The sequence below is a fragment of the Odocoileus virginianus genome, chromosome 5 (genome assembly GCF_023699985.2).
Source record: "Odocoileus virginianus isolate 20LAN1187 ecotype Illinois chromosome 5, Ovbor_1.2, whole genome shotgun sequence".
In the NCBI taxonomy this organism is placed as follows: domain Eukaryota; kingdom Metazoa; phylum Chordata; class Mammalia; order Artiodactyla; family Cervidae; genus Odocoileus; species Odocoileus virginianus.
This window is the reverse complement of record NC_069678.1, coordinates 23,493,222-23,512,117: the sequence shown is the minus strand read 5'-3', so window position 1 is coordinate 23,512,117 and position 18,896 is coordinate 23,493,222.

Sequence of the window (18,896 nt, the reverse complement as noted above, 5' to 3'; positions counted from 1 at the left end):
CCTTCGGATGTTTCCTTTCCTTCCAGCCTGAACAACACAGAACCCACCTGCAAGCGACTGCTGCAACCTGGGCCTTCTCCCGTCTCAGCCCTCCAGCATGGAGCAGGTGTAAAGCTTGGATACGGTAGAAAGGAGCAGAGTGGATGGAGAGGACATAAGGAGGGGACAGGGGTGGGAAGAAAGGCCAAGAGAGTGCCAGCGAAGACTGAATCCACAGGGCGGCGGCACAAGGCATCAGCTCTGTCTCAGAAACATGAATCCAAGGGAAGTTTCTCCGACATCGCCTGAAGCACCTGTCATGGTACCATGAGCGCCAAGCTATTCCCAATTGTCTCAACTCATTCAAGTCAGGCAGTTGAGCAATGATGAATGTAGTATTTTCCTTCTTTGGAACCTCAGGAAATTTGCCCGTAAGGAGGCCTCCCATTTCCTCCTGGGAAGACATGGCCTGTATTCTTCATCTCAGGACCCTGGACAGCTCCCTGCAGGCTGCAGACCCGGCAGCCACGGCAGTCCATTCGTTTCAGAGATTTCTAACAAAACTCACGGTTTGCCTCTCTTGAATTCTAGTCACATAAAAAAATAGAGACAGACTTTAAAAAATAAATTTGCGACCACCTAATCTACAGGCATTCTGCAGAACACCAAGTCTATTTGAACATGGCTCCCACGTCCCCCTCAAGTTGCCCTGTTTATCATTTATGACAAGATGTTTATTAGCAGCAGAGCAGTAAACAGTGAGTGAACATCTGAAAACAGGGCTATAAAATACTGTAAATCACAACTCCACACAGGGAGCCACCAGCCCTGGGACAGCACCCCTCCCCCCACTTCATGGCTCTGGAAAATACTGCAGGCCTCCATCTGCACTGGAGTCATTTATCCTCAGTGCAAAGGCGCTCAGATGCAGCATAGTAGGGCATGCAGGACTTTTCCTAGGTAGACTCACTTTGTCCCCTCATCACTTTGTTTATTGGAGAAAGAAATGGTAACCTACTCCAGTATTCTTGCCTGGAAAGTCCCATGGACAGAGGAGCCTGGTGGGCTACAGTTCATAGGGTCACAAGAGCTGGACTTGACTTAGTGACGAAACCGCCGCCACTTTGTTTGGAGAGTCCCTACTGTGTGTCAGACGCTACACTCAGTGTCAAGACCTGACAATGGCCCTAGCTTCAAGAAGCTCACGATCTATAAACAAGAGACAGGGAACCAATACTGCAGTTGCATCCTTTGCTCTTTAAGGGACTCAGTCCTGCTCTTCTTTCTGTGTTTCTGCTTCCTACAACGGCCATGCCCCTTAAGTTCATATTTATTACACAGGACCCAGTTTGTATGGGCCCTGAGGTGAGGCTGGCCATGGATGGCTCAGCATTACTGATGATCCTACAGATTCCTCCAGGCCACAGAGAGGAGGGTTTGGCCATGGTTGGAGAATAATTCAGTTAACTCCATTTACTCATGGCAGAGGCCACATCACTGCAGTGCTTTACCTTCATGGCCAAATGCACCCGCTGCTACAGCTGCTTCCAGCCTCCCATGTTGCTCCAAGCCCAAGGTCCCAGTGCGCCTTACGCCTCACAAGCCAGACCTCCTCCCACCCCTGACGCTGAGAAGCCACTGAGCCCCACTGAGCCCTATACATGTACCCTGGCTGGCCCACAAAGCTTCTCTTGTAGGCTGGCAGGGAAGGAGGTGTAACACTGGCCTATACCACCCTCCGTGTAATGGAATCTGGCCTCCCCAGCAGCTGCCCACAGGAGCCAGGCAACACAACCTAGGGATACAAAGGAGTTAAGAAGAACTTGAAGCTGTCACAGATAGAGGTTAAGAAGAAGATAGAGGATCAATTCTCCTCCTTTACTCCTACCAACAGACTATTACCAGACTCATTGTTTCTGTGCAACCCCTCCAGAAACCTCCTGTCTGTTGGATCAATCTTTATGCTTGTTGGCAAACTCTTTAACCAGTTTGCTAATGCACCTCCTTGCATTTGCTTTCCTTTCATCTCTGTCTCACTTTCCTTTCTCCCTCACTGTCACCTCTATAGAGCATGAACTCATAAGTTTTTTTTCAGACTCTGTTTCCTAGGAAACTGAGGACAAGACACTTCTCAACCAACCTAGAAGCTAAAACTACCAACATAAATATGGCCAAGATGCTGACTTCAAAAAGCTTTAAGTCTATTCCATGACATCAACACATTCATAGTTTTAATATGATTTGGTATCATAATAAAATGCACATTGGGAGCAAAAAGGAAGATATAAGGTCTAGTTGGGAAGGCTGAGCTGAGTCTTGAAGAATGTAAAAGAACCAGTCTTACAAGAGAAGATGATACAGGACAATGGAATGACATATGAAAACTTTTGGAGGGAGAATTCCCTGATAGTACAATGGTTAGGACTCCGTGCTTTCACTGCCAAGGGTGTAGGCTCATTCCCCAGTTGGTGAACTAAGGTTTCCCAAGCTGTGCTGTCAGGCCAAGGAAAGGAAAAAAGAGCTTGGGTGTACTTGTTTCTGTTGTTGTTGTTTAGTCGCTAAGTCATCTCTGACTCCTTTGCATTTCCATGGACTGTAGCCCACTGGTCTCCTCTGTCCATGGGATTTCCCAACCACGAATACTAGAGTGGGTGGCCATTTCCTTCTCCAGGCTAACTTTTCTAAAATCTCCTGCCAAATATTTCTTCAAGTGTTCCCCATTCAGGAATCCATTGCTTAAATGTTCATAGATAGATGAATGGATAGAGAAGATATGGTATGTAACATATATGATGAAATATTACTGAGCCATAAAAAAATGAAAGAATTCCATTTGCAGGAACATGGATGGATCTACAGAACAACATATAAAGTGAAGTAAGAAAATCAGATTAAGAGAAGGAAACGGCCACCCACTCCAGTATTCTTGTCTGGAGAAATCTATGGACAGAGGAGCCTGGCTGGCTACAGTCCACAGGATCACAAAGACTTGGAAATAACTGAGCAACTAACACCAACCTGACTGAAGTAAGTCAGAGAGAGAAAGATGAATATTATATGATATCATTTAATGTGGAATCTTCAAAAATGGTACAAATGAATTATTTGCAAAACAGAAATAGACTCACAGCAGAAAACAAACTTATAGGCACCAGAGGGGAGAATGGGCTGCATAAATTAGGAGTTTGAGATTAACAGATACACATTACTTTATATAAAATAAGCAAAGACCTACTGTATAGCATGGGGAACTATATCCAGTACCTTGTGATAACCTATAATGGAATTCAGTTCTTAGTCAGGCACTTACGACTCTGCCCTAGCTTTCATCTTCTGCTTTCATGGACCCTAACAGTCAGCACAGGTGAAAGCACAGGATCTTCTCAGGTCTTTTCTGAGCATGTGTCCAGCTGTGAGCATAGGTGTGGTCTTCCAGACCCCCCAGGATGGAGCTCTTCTTTATTTCATACATGCTCCGCCAAGGCTCTTACTGTTAGGGTTTCCTGTCTGTCTCTACTTGCCCAGATTGTTCTCCCTGGCCACAGTGGGCCGCAGCTCATGTGTTCACCTTACATGCTTTCAACAAACACCACTCAGAGGAAGCCACTTCAACCCTGAAAAAGTCCCAGGGAAGGAGAAACAAAGGCAAGTCCTTGAGCCTATTATTCAGGGAACAGATAGGTCAAGACACACAGCACCATTCTTTGTAAGTAAGCTCCACATTGCTCCTTCTGGTACCAGAAAGCTTCTCTAGAAATGCAGATTACTATACTCCTGACTGCTGCTCACGTGAGAAATGGGGATTGTAAGGAGGTAACTTAAAAACAACTCTGAAAAGTGAAAGTGTTAGTCTCTCAGTTATATCCAACTCTTTGTGACCTCATGGACTATAGCCTGCCAGGCTCCTCTGTCCATGTAATTTTTCAGGAAAGAATACTGGAGTGGGTAGCCATTCTCTTTTCCAGGAAAAACCACACTCTCTTCCCCAAATTCCAGAAGCAACTTTCTCCATTAAGTATTCCCCTGATTATTGTGAGTTTCTTAGTAGATTCCAGAGTTCTGAAAAAGTTGATCTGACAGATTTGCCAAGTTAATCATTCCTTTAGTGGAGGTTCCATACTCTATCATTTTTGGTGATGTGTTCATTCTGTATATGTCTCAATGTTTCTATAATAAAATTGTTTTGTAAAAGCTCCAGGTAACTCTGATAAATTATAACTACTTCCCCTCATCCAAGCTTTCAAAAATCATTCGTTTAAATGAATTCTGGCTTTCTCTCTTCTGATTTGAGCAACTTTGACTCACTGCCCCCTTGTGGTCCTTTAGGGTTAATGAAGGACACCCTCCATCAGTATCCCTGAAGTCCCAGACACCTCATGCTATTTTCTGCGTCCACCAGGGCACCCTGTGTTGGTTCATCTCCAGCCCCTGGAGAATCCAGAAGTGATGAGGCATCACATAGCAAACAGAACAAGGCTTGCTGGACAGGTGTCAGTTTTCCTAATTGTGAGCAAACTGTCTTCAGTTTTTGTCCATGTGTGTTCATGTATGTTCAAGTGTGTTCATGTGTGTCCATGTGTGTTCAGTTTGTGTCTTTCCTCTTGTGATAAGAAGCAAACAGAAAGGATAATGAGGAAATCGCACCCAGATAAGCACATTTGCAATCCCAAGAACAATACATTGCTAAACAAGGTGTCTTGCTTTTAATCACTGTGGATGTTACTTCTCCCACTCCTCAGAATCTCCACCAGAACTTTGGCAAATAGGCACCAAAAGGATTAGGCTTTTCTCCTCCTGAACATATTTCGAGGAAAGTGTTTCTAACAGCCACATATACTTCTAAGCAGCTGAGTACTTTTGAATGTTTTCTCTGACTTTCTCTCTCTCTTTTTTATCATTTAACTATTTTTAGAGGATCTTTCTGTCCACCTAGAGGGAACTTTGAGTAACAAACAGATCTCCATGTGATTGTTTTTCCTAAACCAGATGCATGTAGCACCTGGCAGCTGAGTGATTTGAGGGAAACAGCTTCTTGTCACATCTCTTTGCACTCCATCAGCCCAGGGAATCATTAGAGATTTCAGAAATGGTGGCATGGAGCTTGGCAGTTCTTATTTTTCACAGAAAGATTGGGAATGTGAGATTCTTTGATTCTCCTTTCTCTTTTTTACAGCTTCTTGGTTTTACCTCAGAAGAACAACATGGTTGCACATGCCTTCTCCTTTGTTAATATCTTCTTAATGTGAGACTGTATACACCATATTGGCCTATGCCCAAAAGAGACAAGTCCCTATTGCCAGCTAATTAAGTCCAATATCTTTTCAAATCTCAGACAGCCTGAACCTGACATCTTTTCCTAACCCTATTTTATACTGTCTAGGGAGCTAATATCTAAGAGAAAATCAAACATCGTTCATTTTTCAGTTGCCCCACATGATCCCCTTTGTACAATTGTATGCACGTCATTCCCTCCACCTCAAGTACCCTCTCACCCCTTTGTCCATGCTCAACAGCCAACCAGCCCCCTGGAGACAGTACAAAACCCAATTCAGAGCTCACGTTCCTCTTCCCCAAAATGAGTTCATTTCCTATATTTCACATTCTGCTTCATATTTCAGTTATTGATCAGCTACGTCTGTCTCTTCCTCTGTGTTAAGAGTATCTACTAGGTAGGGAAGATTGTAGAGCCACTTTTGTTGCTGAAAATACATTGTGGACACTTAACAATCAATGAATGTTACATGAAAGAAAAAAGAAATAGCATGCCAGTCATTTCTCTTGGGCATCCAGCAGCTCCCAAGTAAATTTAAGCCAGTATTTATCTCCCTGGTGCCATGGAGCCACTGAGTTGAGTTGCCCAGTCTGTCCTAACCAGCCAGTGGTGAGCTCGTGGAATTGACAGATGGGTTGCCTAAGGGATGAGAAAAACTCCATTCTAGATGCCCTGCCTCTTCTCTTGTTAATTATCGTCAATGTCTCCTGAGCAAATTGCTCCTAATAAGTAACTTCATCTTCTGCAGAGGAAGCGCCACAGTCTAACTGAAAATGTCTGAAAAACAGCTCCATCCCCTTACACCTCCAACAATAGAGATAAGAGATAAGAGAGCAGTCAGCAGTCTGAGGATGGGGCCTCATTATTGTGGGTTTAACATGCAGAGAAGATGGCCGCAAGGGCTCAGAGGGATCTTCTCAACCATCTGGACCAGTGGGCTCCCTCTACACACAAGGACAATGATGACAAAGGAATGGGGGGTGGGGTACTTCCCCAAGGTCATGTAGGTTCGTTAAGCATAGAAATGGAACTGGAACTCTGGAGTTCTAGTTCCCAGGACTATCCTTACCATTAACTATGCTAGTGTTTTCCCAAATTGACCTGAGCACACAAATCACCTTTTTGTTAAAAAGGAAAATCATCAAACCAGACAAAGATGCCACAAAAAAAGAAAACTACAGGCCAATATCACTGATGAACATAGATGCAAAAATCCTTAACAAAATTTTAGCAAACAGAATCCAACAACATACTTTAAAAAATCATACACCATGACCAAGTGGACTTTATCCCAGGAATTCAAGGATTCCTCAATATCCACAAATCAATCAACATAATACACCACATTAACAAATTGAAAGATAAAAACCATATGATTATCTCAATAGATGCAGAAAAAGCCTTTGACAAAATTCAACATCCATTTATGATTAAAACTCTCCAGAAAGCAGGAATAGAAGGAACATACCTCAGCATAATAAAAGCTATATATGACAAACCCACAGCAAGCCTCAACCTCAATGGTGAAAAATTGAAAGCATTTCCCCTGAAATCAGGAACAAGACAAGGGTGCCCACTCTCACCACTACTATTCAACATAGTTTTGGAAGTTTTGGCCACAGCAATCAGAGCAGAAAAAGAAGTAAAAGGAATCCAGATAGGAAAAGAAGAAGTGAAACTCTCACTGTTTGCAGATGACATAATCCTCTACATAGAAAACCCTAAAGACTCTACCAGAAAATTACTAGAGCTAATCAATGAATATAGTAAAGTTGCAGGATATAAAATTAACACACAGAAATCCCTCACATTCCTATACACTAACAATGAGAAAACAGAAAGAGAAATTAAGGAAACAATACCATTCACCATGGCAACAAAAAGAATAAAATACTTAGGAGCATATCTACCTAAAGAAACAAAAGACCTATACATAGAAAACTAAAAAACACTGATGAAAGAAATCAAAGAGGACACAAACAGAAATGGAGAAATATACCGTGTTCATGGATTGGAAGAATCAATATTGTCAAAATGGCTATACTACCCAAAGCAATCTATAGATTCAATGCAATCCCTATCAAGCTACCAACAGTATTTTTCACAGAAGTAGAACAAATAATTTCACAATTTGTATGGAAATACAAAAAACCTCGAATAGCCAAAGTAATCTTGAGAAAGAATGGAACTGGAGGAATCAACCTGCCTGACTTCAGACTCTACTACAAAGCCACAGTCATCAAGACAGTATGGTACTGGCACAAAGACAGAAATATAGATCAATGGAACAGAATAGAAAGCCCAGAGATAAATCCATGAACCTATGGACAACTTATCTTCGACAAAGCAGGCAAGGATATACAATGGAAAAAAGACAACCTCTTTAACAAGTGGTGCTGGGAAAACTGGTCAACCACTTGTAAAAGAATGCAACTAGAACACTTTCTAACACCATACACAAAAATAAACTCAAAATGGATTAAAGATCTAAATGTAAGACCAGAAACTATAAAACTCCTAGAGGAGAACATAGGCTAAACACTCTCCAACATAAATCACAGCAGGATCCTCTATGACCCACCGCCCAGAATATTGGAAATAAAAGCAAAAATAAACAAATGGGACCTAATGAAACTTGAAAGCTTTTGCACATCAAAGGAAACTATAAGCAAGGTGAAAAGACAGCCCTCAGCAAGTGAAGCAACAGACAAAGGATTAATCTCAAAAATATACAAGCAACTCCTGCAGCTCAATTCCAGAAAAATAAATGACCCAATCAAAAAATGGGCCAAAGAACTAAACAGACATTTCTCCAAAGAAGACATACAGATGGCTAACAAACACATGAAAAGATGCTCAACATCACTCATTATCAGAGAAATGCAAATCAAAACCACAATGAGGTACCATTACACGCCGGTCAGGATGGCTGCTATCCAAATGTCTACAAGCAATAAATGCTGGAGAGGGTGTGGAGAAAAGAGAACCCTCTTACACTGCTGGTGGGAATGCAAACTAGTACAGCCACTATGGAGAACAGTGTGGAGATTTCTTTAAAAACTGGAAATAGAACTGCCATATGACCCAGCAATCCCACTTTTGGGCATACACACCGAGGAAACCAGATCTGAAAGAGACATGTGCACCCCAATGTTCATCGCAGCACTGTTTATCATAGCCAGGACATGGAAGCAACCTAGATGCCCATCAGCAGACGAATGGATAAGGAAGCTGTGGTACATATACACCATGGAATATTACTCAGCCATTAAAAAGAATTCATTTGAATCAGTTCTAATGAGATGGATGAAACTGGAGCCCATTATACAGAGTGAAGTAAGCCAGAAAGATAAAGATCATTACAGTATACTAACACATATATATGGAATTTAGAAAGATGGTAACGATAACCCTATATGCAAAACAGGAAAAGAGACACAGAACAGTACAGACTTTTGGACTCTGTGGGAAGGCAAGGGTGGGATATTTCGAGAGAACAGCATCGAAACATGTATATTATCTAGGGTGAAACAGATCACCAGCCCAGGCTGGATGCATGAGACAAGTGCTCAGGCCTGGTGCACTGGGAAGACCCAGAGGGATCGAGTAGAGAGGGAGGTGGGAGGGAGGATTGGGATGGGGAACACATGTAAATCCATGGCTGATTCATGTCAATGGATGACAAGAACCACTACAATATTGTGAAGTAATTAGCCTCCAACTAATAAAAATAAATCAAAAAAAATAAAAATAAAATACTCACAGTTGATAACCCTAAAAAAAAAAGAAAAAAAAAAAAAAAAAAGACAGACAAAGAAATGGGAAAAGCCCAGGAAGAGGGAACAAAGGAAAATATCCATGGACTGGAGTGGGAACCTCAGGTGAAACCAATATGCCCCCTTCCTGATCGATGATGGGTGCTAGTCCTAATATGCATAGGGCAGCCTGGAGGTTGGGGAAGAGGAGATAAAAAGAATAAAAGGAGGGAACCAAGATGGGTTGAGACCACTTCTTCAAGGTTGGCCCAATTCCCACCCCAACCCAGGACTTGGGGGTGTACCATTTCTGTTTACCAAATTAAATTCTGAGCTACAACCAAGCCCAAGCCTGTCATTTGAAATCTTTGTTGCAGCAAGACTGAACTGAGAAAATCACACATTTTCCCAACATACTGATCAGTCAGTGGTGAGGTAAGTAGGAGTCAGCATCACCAACCTTCAGGTTCCAACCAGTCTGGGGCGTACATGCTGTGGCAACATGCCATCATTACCTTTCTCCCACCTGGAGGGGTATCAGTATCTGCAGAACAGCTCAAAGATATTGCTACATGTGTCCCTTGACCAGGAACCAGGACCTGGCCCCAAGGCTGCACTGTTGCTTCTCTTGACTGCTCGTTTCTTCCCTGGTATTGCATCCTCTCCCTTCACGAATCGGCAACTGCTTGAAACTGCCCATTGGAACTCAGAGAAGGTCATGGAGGCTGAGCGAAGACTATTTCCTATAATCTGAGAAATGGGGGACACAGAAAGGATTTGAGTCCAGAAATCTTACAGAGTCCTGCTTAGTATCAGCTAAAAATTACTGAAGGCTCACTATGTGCCAGGGCCCATGCCCAACAAATGACACATAGCATCTCTTTTAGTACTCACAGCTTAGTACTTATAATAGATAGTATTATTATTGACATTTAACAGAATAGTAAATGGGCTTGGTAGGCCAAATAAGACACACCCTCCATCGTGTCCACATCCTAATCACCATAACTTAGGAATATGGTACTTCCCATGACAAAAAGTACTTTACGTTAAAGATCTTGAGATAGATTACTTTAGATAATCACAAAGGTCTTTTTAAGAGGGAGGAGGAAGCCCCAGAGTCAGACAAGATATGACAGTGGAATTAGAGGAAAGCAAAGTGCACCTTGAAGATGGAGGCAGGGGTCATGAGCCAGGGAACAAGGTAGTCTCTACAACCCAGAAAGGCAAGGAGTCCATTCCCCGCTAGTCTTCAGAGCTCCCCTGGTGGCTCAGACAGTAAGGAATCTGCCTGCATGCAGGAAGCCTGAATTTGCTCCCTGGATCTGGAAGATCCCCTGGAGAAGGAAATGGCTACCCACTCCAGTATTCTTGCCTGGAGAATCCCACGGACAGAGGAGGCTGGAGGGCTACAGTCCATGGGGTGGCACAGAGTCGGACGCAGCTCAACCACTAACACTTTTACTTTCTTTCACTAGAGCCTTCAGAAGGAGTGAAAACCTGCCAACACTTTGATTTAGCCCATAAGGCCCATTTCAGATGTCTGGCCTCCAGCCTGTAAGATAATATATTTACGCCATTTTGAGCTGTAAATTTGTAGTAGTTTGCAATAGCAGCAATAGAAAATGAATACACTATATTTTCACAATATTTGCATTTAAACCAAGACCTTTACCATCTTAATTCAGTAGAGTTTCTTCAAACAAAGGAAATTTTGTAAAATCTGGCAGGCCACCGGGGGAGAGGTATCTAAGTTGTGTGCATGTCAGTCTTTCTTGTGGGGTGTGAGCAGGAAAGTGTTACAAGGAGCAGCTGTTGGAATATTTGGAAAATCGTCAAAATGGCAACAATCTATTCTACTGGAGAGAATTCCCTGGGTAGTAAATGTCACATGCAGGATGAGATTCTGGTCCAGGGCCTAAAGAGACCTGGCCAGAATGGACCACACGGGGTCCTTGCTCCTTGTGGGGCTTTCACATCCCTCTCTGCCTTTGTGCTGGCATCAGTGGCTGCCAGCTCTGTTCCCCAGGAGGCTGCTGTCAACCTGACTAATTAGGAAGGCACAAGGATCAGAAATGGAACCGTAAAAGGAAAACTGCTGAGTGGTTGGCTGCAGCAGCTGGCAGCTCATTAGAGAAAGGCTCTGTCTATCACTCTCCATTAATAAAAGAAAGGTGGGACTTTGCATCAAATCTCAGCTTTAATATTGCCTGACTGGCTTTTATTGGCCATAGGAGACTTCGGGCAGGAGCTGCTGGAACAGTTCAGAAGCACTTTATTATACAAGATTTACTTTGCATTCACCAAGGCAAGAGAAAAGTGGCTGGTGGTGACCTGTGGTGCAAGGAAGTGGGGCATCCCAAGCACCTTGTTTACAGGAAAATAGGCTCAGTTGTTGAGGAAAAGAAGTAAAACCTACCCTGTGATGTGAAGAGAGGTGAATGACAATTTTCTTCTGTGGTCTTCCCCCTAAAACTCGTATCCCAGTCTAATCATGAGATAATTATCAGAAAAACCCATTTAAAGGACAGTTTGCAAAATATCTAACCGATTTCCCTCAAACTGCTACCTATACTGTCAGCTACAGAGAGTGTGATAGAAACTCACTACTGAGGGCCCTTCAAAAACATGGGTGGACTCTGGGAGTTGGTGATGGACAGGGAGGACTGGTGTGCTGTGGTTCATGGGGTCGCAAAGAGTCAGACACGATTGAGCAACTGAACTGAACTGAACTGAACAAAAAGCATGACCTTAGGAACCAGGTAGGCAGTACTCCCAACTTCAGAAATCATTGCAATAAGTGAGCACCTAGACTTGCATGTTCAGGGGTCAGGAGGCAGGAGACATGACCTTAGGCAAGTTGCTGCCTTTGGAAGGCCATCTCCCCACTAGTCAAATGAGGCATTTGGTTTAGATCAGTGCTTGTCAATCTCTAAATGCAGAGGCATCACCCAAGGACCTTGTTTAAATACAGAATCTGATTCAGTAGATCTGGTGTGAGGCCCAGAGTCTTTGTTAACAACAAATTCCTAGATGAGGCCAATGCTCCTGGAACATGGGCCACATTTTGAGAAGCAGAGGTCTGGATCCACAGTTTTCAAGTAGAACTAATTTTGCCCCCATGGGGATATTCAGTTATGTCTGGAGATATACTTGAGCCTCACAACTGGAAGGTGAGTACTATTGGCATTTAGTGGGAAAAGATCAGGGATGCTGCTAAACATCCTGCAATTCGCAGGACAGCCCCCACAGCAAGGAACTATCCAGCCCCAAAATGTCAGTTGGGCTCCCCTCATAGCTCAGGTGGTAAAGAATATGCCTACAGTTCAGGAGACCCAGGTTTGATTCCTGAGTCAGGAACATCCCCTGGAAAAGGAAATGGCAACCCTCTCGAGTATTCTTGCCTGGAAAATCCCATGGACGTAGCCTGCCAGGTTCTTCTGCCCAAGTGGTCACAAGAGTTGGACACAACTTAGCGACTAAACCACAAACTGTTAATATTGCTGAGAAACCCTGGTCTATGTCAGTGTGGTCCAGATCATTCTAAGTGTGGGTAAGAATCATCTGGATGATTTATTAAAACACAGATTGTGGGTCCCTTCCCCAGAGCTTCTGATTAAGTCTGGACTGTGACCAGAGACTCTGCATCCAGAACATATTCCCTGGTGGGGCTGATGCTGCTGGTCCCAGGATGCACTTTGAAAACTACTAGCCTTGATGATGGCTAAGCTTCTCATAGCTCAGGCATGATGTGCTTCTCCCACTTGCTTCACACACAGGAGACAGCAGCTCCTTATCTAAAACCCCACCACAGTCAGCATTCGTTGATTCCAAGGTAGGAACTGGCATGGCTCACTGTGAGAGCATCGGACCTAAAGATAAGGCAGCATTAATAGAGGCACTCTTTCTGCCCCCTTCTGAGGTCTGGGTCAGAAGCTTTCTCTATCTCTTTTATACTTTAATAAAAAGTTACCACACAAAAGCTCTGAGCGATCAAGCCTCATCACTGGCCCCAGATTGAATTCTTCTCCTCTGGAAGCCAAGAATCCCAGCATCTTTTATGGTTCAGCAGCAGCCTTTCATCTTGGGGGCTCATCCGGAATTCTTCAGGACAAGGTACGTATGTTTGGGGCTCTGTTCTTTGTTCTCCTGACAAACACGTTTTCTGCTGTACTTTACTAACTCCACATTGTGCCTGTGTGAATGGATGACACGCCCTGTGCAAGCAAGTGAGGAGCCCTGCTCTGCGGTTCCCCAGTGACCTTACACGGCTCATGGCAGAAACCCTGTCAGGGGTTTATACCGACCTGAGGGGACTTCCCCGGTTCAGACAGTAAAGCATCTGCCTGCAGTGCGGGAAACCCAGGTTCAGTCCCTGGGTCAGGAAGACTTCCCGCAGAAGGAAATGGACCCCCACTCCAGTACTCTTGCCTGGAAAATCCCATGGACGGAGGAACCTGGTAGGCCACAGTCCATGGTGTCTCAAAGAGTCGGACACCACTGAGCGACTTCACTTTCTTTCTTTCTTTCACTTTCAAGACGGTGAAGGGGAATCAACTCCATCTTGAAAAATAATCCTGCTACATCTGCTGTATCATGTTTAGCTGGATCTCCTTTACAAAGAAACCAAAGATAGTCCTTGTTTTAAGGTTAAAAACAAAGTATTGGGAAGACAACGTACTCCCAATCATGCTGTCCCATTTTTTCTTGCTCACAAGTGACCCATTAAATGCCAGAACAATAGGATTCAGCTAACAGGCAATGAAAGTTGGCTGTCCATCAAGGATTACATCTTGGCAGGCCATGAGATAGCACACAATGTCACCAAGCCACCCCAACACCTCTACTCTCCTCTCATAAAACAACACAGAAGAAAAAACTGTCCCATTTAATCAGGAGGATCTAGCAATAAATATGTGTGCTTGTCCACTTCTCTGAGTGACCTTGGGCAGGTCACTTTTCCTGAGCCTGTGCTTACAGTCTGTAGATGAGACTGACACAGGCTTCCATAATGCCATGGTGAGGACTCAGGTGTGAGGCGATGGCTCTTGACCCCCTGCTCCATGCCAGCACCATTATAAGCATTAGGGCTAGAACAGTGAGCAAACAGACAAAAACCGCTGCCCTGCAGGGGTGAGCCCTCAAAACTTTCTGTTGAATTTACCCAAGGAAAATGAATGGGGGTGCCTCTCCCTACGACTTCACTTCTCTTTCATTACCAATATAGAGACTCTCAAAGACTTTAAAATAACATGAAACAAAAGGTTATAATTAAAGAGTAGGCAGAGGCAATTCTTGGAGAAGGAAATGGCAACCCACTCCAGTATTCTTGCCTGGAGAATCTAATGGACAGAAGAGCTTTGTGGGCCACAGTCTATGGGGTCGCACAGAGTCGGACCCAACCCAGCGATTTAGTAACAGCAGCAGCCTCTCCCTAGGAGATGTGTCAAACACAGCCTCCAACCCTCTCAGGAAGAAAAACTCCAGCAGGCAAGGCAATTGGAGCAGAGAAAATGGAGCCCAGTGAGGCCTGCTAACCAGGATGATTTATCTCTAGTTCAATATGGTACAGGGCTGTGGCTCCTGGAGCTTTAAATATTAAGGCTTTCATTATGACTATTTCATTATCCCAAGCAGTGCGCTGCAGGAGACAAAGCAGCTTGGTGTGACCGGGCGAGAAGTGAGGCTGGCTGGGGTCAGAAGCAGGTGGCATCGGGTAGGGAACAGAGAGCTCCTGGAGGCAGCACTGTGTCTCTTGGAGCAGACCCCACCTTGAGTTGTGTCCTATGAGTACTGAGGACATGGTGGCACTGGGGGTGCTGCCAGATCTGCCCCAGGACAGCTGAGAGCCTGAGGAATTTCTGGGTGAAGGCTTCTTCTAGAGGACGGCCAAGAACTTCTGCCTGGTCAGCACAGCAGATGGATCCCGAGCCTCTGCAGGCCCAACATCTGCTTCAGTTCAATGAGGCAGCAGCCCAAAGCCAACCCCAGCCCTTAGGCCTGCTCCGGCCCTCCCTGCTGGCCCAGCTGGTAAAAAGTCCAGCTCCAGTGCAGGAGACCCTGGTTCGATTCCTGGGTCGGGAAGACCCCCTGGAGAAGGGAACGGCTCCCCACTCCAGTACTTTTGCCTGGAGAATTTCATGGACAGAGGAGCCTGACAGGCTACAGTCCAAGGGGATGCAAGGAGTCGAATACAACCGAGCAACTTTTCTCTTTCACTCTCACTGCCCTCTCTCATGACTCACCTTTCAGAGCCTCGCCTGGGCTGCTGCCCCTGTTGCCTCCTCCCAAGCTGAGACCTCCCCTGTTGGTCTGGGCCTTCCGCAGTCATCAGCGCTTACCCAGCCTGTGTCCGTTTCCCTGTGTCCCTGCTCCCTGCTGTTCGCGGCTAACTAGACGTGATCACCTATCCCGGGGCCGGTGTGAGTGAATGCATCTTAACCGGTGTTGCCCTCCTGCAACACTGATTCACTAAATATAAATTTAAGTACTTTCTGCAAATCTTCTGGAGACTATTTCTTAACCCAAGGGAATAATGGATGTGGAAATTTATGACTATGGAAAAATGTAGGGGGATTAAAGATAAGATAGGGGCATTTGCTTATACTTGAGATAGGCTGTAGAAGTCACAATAACCCTAAGATAGATAGGAGTGAGGCAAATTTTTACAAATGAAGAATCTGTGGATAAGAGAGCTTAAAGGGCTTTCTCTCAAGGGTCAAAGAGTTAATGAAAGACCCACCAGGATTTTCCAAGTCTAAAATTGCAAGCCCATCACCTCTCATGGAAGAAAGGAGTACTAGGGTTAATAAAACATGGGTTGGGGGAGCCTGGAGAGACGAGGATTCCCCTAACATTTGCACTGAATCCACTCCTGCACTTCCCTATTTTCTGATAAGGGGTTGGTTCATTTTTTGTTTTTATTGAAATATAGTTTATTGACTATGTTCTGTTAGTTTCAGGTACACAATAAAGTGATACATATATTCTTTTTTTAACAGTCCCTTCCATTATAAGTTATTACCAGATATCGAGTATAGTTCCTTGTGCTATGTAGTAGGCCCTTGTTGTTCACGTATCTTATATATAGTAGTGTGTATATTTTAATCCCAAACTCCTGATTTATCTCATGACCCTCTTTTGGTTACCATAAGTTTGTTTTCTATGTCTGTGAGTCTATTTCTGTCTCGTAAACAGACTCTTTTTAAAAAATTTCACATGATACAAGCGACATCACAAGTGTAGAAGTGATACATGACACTTGTTCACCCCCGCACTGTCACTCCTTCCCCGAGTAGGAGTAGGCTACCCACTCCAGTATTCTTGGGCTTCCCTGGTGGCTCAGAGGGTAAAGCGTCTGCCTGCAGGGCGGGAGACCTGGGTTCGATCCCTGGGTTGGGAAGATCCCCTGGAGAAGGAAATGGCAAGCCACTCCAGTACTCTTGCCTGGAAAATCCCATGGATGGAGGAGCCTGCTAGGCTACAGTCCATGGGGTCGCAAAGAGTTGGACACAACTTTCACTTTCACTCCTAACCTGGCAAAGCCCTAGACTGAAGGGTGGAGCTGAAGCCATCAAAGCCAGAAGCCAGGCAGTAGGGACCCCCCTGAGCCAATGGTGGGTGAGAACATCTCAGGTGTTCCCTGGACCCAGGCAGCCACCTCATCTGAGAGCTCGGAGGTCCAAACCAGCTGGTTCTGACTCAGGACCTCAACAGGGCCGCTTCTCCAGGCTTCACCCTGGGCCTCACCGAAGTGCAGATGGCCAGTGAGCAAGCTTCAGCCTCACAGCTGGTGGTGGCTTACAACGCCAGCCCTTCTGACACTCGCATTTTCACAGCCATCTTCACAGGGCCACACTGGAGCGAGGAAGAGATGTTCGAGAGAGAAGCAGGGCCTTTCCTAGACCCAGAGAGTCTTTTATCCCAAGCGCTATTTTTCTGTTTTCACATAAGCCTTCCCACGAACGCTGCTTCTCAGTTCTTCCCTCGGTGGGAAGGGCTCGCTGGCCTTCTCGGCCCCCTGCCTGCCTCTTGGCAGCAAGTCCACTTAGCCTCAGCTGGGCTCCTGCTTAGGCAAGGGCTCCAGCGAATGGGCCCCCTTTGCTCTTCCCGGCCCAGGTTGGAGGCTGGGAGGGGGGCAGGTGTCCTAATGCACTTTCTGCTGCCTCCTCCTGACTCAGGGCCCCCCTCCTCCTGACTCAGGGCCCCCTCCTCCACCCCAGCCCCACCTCCCAGCTCCTCAACCCTGCCTTGGATTTCTCTGTTTCAGACCCGGTGCCTCTGAGTACTACACTCCTGCTAGCTTCAGAAAAGATATTAATACATTAGTTTTGTCCTCTACATCCCCATCCCTGGCACATGGGATCATCATATCACACCTACCCAAGCACATGGTGAGAGGGAAGGGGCCTCGGGCTGAGAGCGAGGTGACTCAGATGTGACCCCAGCTCGGCCTTACTCGGGACACATCATCTCTGAGCCTCTGTTCACTCACCTGAGAGAGGGGGAGGAGACTAAGTCCTGCCTGACTCCCGAAGCTCTTGTGAAAGTCAAATAAAACCACATACTTAAAGGGGCCAGTAACTAATATTCCCATCCTCCCTTTTTGAGCTTAGTACTGGTTAAGAAAAAAGACAAAAATGAAGCAGTGGATATTTTAAATCAGTTTAGGGTACTTCCCTGGCAGTCCAGTGATTAACACTCCATGCTTCCACTGCAGAGGGTGCAAGTTTGATCCTTGGTTAGGGAACTAAGATCCCACATGTCTCACACTGCAGCAAAAAAAAAAAACCAAAACTTATTTTTAATTAGAGGATAATTGCTGTACAATGTTGTGTTCATTTCTGCCGTACATCAGCATGAATCAGTCACAGATATATATACATCCCCTCCCTCTTGAATCTCCCTCTCACCCCACACCCCATTCCACGCCTCTAAGCTGTCAGCACTGGGTTTGAGCTCCCTGCCTCAAATAGCAAATTCTCACTGGCAATTAATTTTACATATAGTAGCATGTATGATTCAGTGTTACTCTTTCAATTCATCCCTCCCTCTCCTCCCCGCACTGTGTCCACCAGTCCGTTCTCTATGTCTGTGTCTCCATTGCTGCCCTGCAAATATGTTCATCAGTTCCATCTTTGTAGATTCCATATGTATCTGTTAATAAACAATGTTTTGTGTTTCTCTTTCTGACTCACTCACTTCACTCTGTATAACAAGGTCCATCCACCTCACTACAACTGACTCAAGTGCATTCCTTTAATGGCTGAGTAATATTCAATAGTGTATATGTACCACAACTTCTCTATCCATTCATCTGTCATTGCATGTCTAGGTTGCTTCCATCTTCTGGCTATTGTACATAGTGCTGCTATTAACCTTGTACACTTATCAAAGTTCACAAGATACATGTATCTTTTTTGTTGTTGTTCGTTTTTCTGTGTTGGCCCTTTGTTGTGGCATGTGAGACCTTCATTGCCTCAGAGGAGATCCTTCACTGCAGCTTGCACAAGGCTTGCGTGAGCATGTACTATCTTAGTTTCCTGACCAGATATCCAACCGTGTCCCTTGCATTGCAAGGCAAATTCCTAACCTCTGTGCCACCAGGGAAGTCCCCATGCATCTTTGTTAATTATGGTTTTGTCAGAGTAAATGCCCAGTAGTGGGATTGCTTGGTCATATAGTAGTTTTATTCCTAGTTTTTTAAGGAATGTCCATACTGTTCTCCATAGTGGCTGTATCAATTTACATTCACATCAACAGTGCAAGAGGGTTCCCTTTTCTCCACATTCTCTCCTGCATTTATTGTTTGCAGATTTTTTGATGATGACATTCTGAGTGGTAGGAGGTGATACATCATTGTAGTTTTGATTTTCATTTCTCTGGATGAA